This window comes from Taudactylus pleione, unplaced genomic scaffold, assembly GCF_031769625.1.
Source record: "Taudactylus pleione unplaced genomic scaffold, aTauple2 ptg000086l, whole genome shotgun sequence".
NCBI lineage: Eukaryota > Metazoa > Chordata > Amphibia > Anura > Myobatrachidae > Taudactylus > Taudactylus pleione.
The window spans coordinates 16,123,719-16,127,515 of NW_028284488.1; the positions used below are offsets into that span (position 1 = coordinate 16,123,719).

The 3,797-nt window shown below is 40.0% G+C and overlaps 1 pseudogene; it reads right to left on the minus strand.

Moving 5' to 3' along the window:
• Nucleotides 1–480: 480 nt before the first annotated feature.
• On the minus strand, nucleotides 481–2,880 carry LOC148529189 (uncharacterized; annotated as a pseudogene).
• Between the last annotated feature and the right edge of the window lie 917 nt (nucleotides 2,881–3,797).

The window sequence follows — 3,797 nt, forward strand, 5'->3', positions numbered from 1 at the left end:
ACAAGGAAAATATATATATTAAAAAAACTAATTATCCCTTATCTTGTGCTAAAGCTGGAAGCAGCACCTCAAGTGAAACCCCTGTTAGTGGGCTCCAAACAAATACAATGACACAATAGATACTTGAGGGCACTAACACATTATAATAAAACAATCCAACATATTCAATTTGATATGCATATAGAATAGTCCATATTAAAACAACCAAGGTGGTTCATTCGAAGTCATATGGTTTCTTTATTCAATTTGTGAGTGTTTCTTCATGTACCAAATCTCGAAATGTAATATCCAGATGGTTTTTCATGAGCTGAACCGGTAGATGTAGATCTGGTCAGTATCCAAGCAGGTAGTCAGATGTATGCCAATTTTGGTACACCAGGGGGTAATCACAGGTAAAACAAGTATGCAGGAACAAGTAACAAGTAACAGGAGCTGAGCAAGTAGAACACTCAAGCATGGTTTAAATCAGGAAATGCCTATTTATAGGTCCAAACAGGAAACAGGATCCAAGATGGAGTACACTGAGATAACACTGGCCATCTTGGTTAAGGGCAAATCAGGAACAAATAGTGAATTCTTGTGGTCAGAGGTGTGATAATCAGATACAATTCCTAATAGTATTCTCCTCTTCAACAACAGTGATTTGCCAGGTTTTTCTGGATAACTCTGATGGAATTCATGTAATTGAGGGGCATAAACATTCTCTTTTGATTCCTATGAATTGTCTTCTGGGCCATACCCGTGCCATTTTATCAAATATTGAAGCTTGTTTCGATAAATGCATGAATCCAGAATTCCTTCTGCCAAAAATTCCTCATGTTCATTAACCCAGGCAGGATCTGGGGTAGGTAAGATGCATCCAGGAAATGGATTTGGCATGACCAGTTTCAACAGGGAGCTGTGAAAAACTGGATGAATCTTCATGGACTCTGGGAGTTCAAGCCTAAAGGAAACTGGATTGACCTGAGCTAAAATCTTAAATTGGCCTATGAATTTTGACCCTAGTTTTGGAGTAGGCACGCTAATTTTCAGATTTCGTGTAGAGAGCCAGACTTTGACTCCAATCTTAAAAACTGGTGCAGCTTTACGGTGCCTATCAGCAATTCTCTTATGACTGTCCTGGGCTTGATGCAATGTTTCTATTAACACCTCAAGATTACTTTGTAGAGATTGTAGTCTTACAGCAACAGCAGGAATAGTGCAATCCTGTGCAAAATTAGGAAGCAGATTTGGGTGACCCTAACCTCCCCCTGGGGGTGCCTAACATTAACCTGCCTTTGCCTAGCCTAACCCTAAGTCCCCCCCGGGAGCCCTAAATCTAACCCTCCCCCCCACGGCTATCCGTGCTCGGTGCCCGGCGTCCCTTTGAATGGGATCCTGGGTCCCGGGCGTCGGTCTCCCGGCGTGTGTCTAATGACAGGCGTCGGCATATCGACGCATACAGAATCCACTTCCTCTAGATTGTGCCAATATATATATATATATATATCTATATATATATATATATATATATATATATAATGGTCACAGCTGGAAAGATGCATTGCTGCAGTAAAAGATGAACTCGCTTTGTGAAATCCAGTCCATTTAGAATGAACAGTACTTTTGTAGATATATATATGAAAAATAATATATCTTTATTGCTTTGAAAAAATTGTGTACTAAAATTAAAGGATAAGTTCTTATGTATGCTTTAGTGTAAATACTTTATATAGATATGTTCTAAACACCACAATACTTACAAAAGAATAATCCTGATCGGGCAACTTAAACATTCTGGTTACATAAGTACAGAATGCAGATCTTATATTTAGACAACTTGGTACTGTTGGAGGAGTGAAAATGAGAGTTGTGGCCTTGGTGGCAGGTATTAGATTGGGGTTAGGGGGGATGCCAAGAATATTTTATTCACTGGGTGAAAGAAAGCCTAGCTTCACCCCTGGACTGGATATGTTGTGTTGCTCTCCTGTGTTGTGCAGAGGAGGTCACATGACATGGACTATGGCTGTTCATATTCAGTCTTATTAATTGCTTTATAACAAAGAACAGAAAAAGGAAGGAGCACATTGCTAAAGACGACAAGTTGCACACTACTGAACTATATTTTTATGAGAGTGCTGAAGCACTACACCTTGTGATGTTGCTGTCTAATTATGATCAAACTTATAGGTACTAAATACACACTGATATATCAACAATGGAAAAAAAAATTGTTTTACTTAATCCACAGTATTCAATAAGTACATAAACATATATAGAAAACATAAAATCAGGAACTATAATTGCAAAGCACTAGAATGATCAAGTCAATGTAGACTCTGCATAAATCGCAATATATGCAAACAATGTAATTGAGGTGAGGGGTTGTGGATGGGAGATGGGGTGATAAAATAGCTCAAATCACTATGGTCACCAATCTCCTCTGTTGATATGAGACAGACTGAAAGTTCCGAATGATGTTAATGTGACAGATATGCGGCGTCCCACTATCTGGCTGAATGGAGTGGTAAAAGTTAATGGTGGTTTCAGAGAGAATGAGGCCCCGGGGTGATCTTCCCAGGGCAGGAGTACGGCTCAGGTCTGGGTGTGCAGGTGGGAGGAAGGCCTTAGAAGTGATGTGTACCCCCCTGTACAGAGCAGTACACCGGCGCTTGGGCTAGGCATCACAGACCAACACCAGTGACTACGCTGGAGGCAGGCCACAAACACGTCCAGGGAGTGGATGTAATGGTGTGGGCTCTCACGGAGCTTGCTACCGTTGATCCTCTCCTATATAGCACTTACCTCCCCTTGCTTGTCCCAGATGGCCGCTCCTGTCCCTTGCCAGCTAGTGGTGTCTTCAGTCTTCAATCTTCGGTCTCCGTCTCCTGTCTTCCGCATGCAGGCGCTGCCTGTAGTCACGTGACCGCGATCCGGATGAGTGTGATGAAAGGATAGAGGCTTGTAAGAATAAGTCAGAATAAGCCTATAGGACTTCTCCTGTCTGTCTCGTGTAGATGCTGTGAGTCTCCAATGCGTTTCAGCTTCCGCCTTTCTCAAGGAGCATATCCTGTTGTTTCAGCTGGTGTTATAAATACTATTAGTTTCATTCTGATAGGTAGTTCATTAAAAATGGGTGTGTTCTCCTTAAAGTGACTGATCCAAATTTCTGTAATTCAATCAAGCTACCTTGGTACTCCAAAGGAGATGTTCTGATATATAAGTAATAATTCTAATTAAAATGTAAAAATCGCATAAACAGAAAAATAAATAAAAATCTTCAATTGATCAATTTATCAATAAATAAATGAAAGAAAGAAGAAATTTGTTCCTACTTATTGAATCACATATTGTATTGTCCTGATTATAAATGGGTGAATATGAAATATAGAGTGAAAAAGATTAAAGATGTTGGGTTTAGTAAAGGGGGAGGGACATGCAATATAAACTACATCTAGGGTATAACGAAGACATGGGACATATATTGGCCTATTTCCAATAATTGGTACCTTTATTGTTATATACAAAGGGGATGTGTATTATATTATCCAATATCAGAAACCATCATTGAGGGCAAGCCACCATAGTACTAACTCGGGTGGTTGCCAATATGCCTAACATGTTCACTAAGTCGTTAAACTGGTTATGTTAAAATCGATATTCAGACCCCGAGGTTCCAATGTGTTCAGGGTGTAGATCCATTTTGCTTCTCTCTTGTTCAGCATTCTTAAAAAGTCCCCTCCCCTCCAGTTGTGTATAGGTTTTTCTAATATTAGGAAATCAGTGCCTAATGGGTTTGAGTCATGGTGTGTTTTATA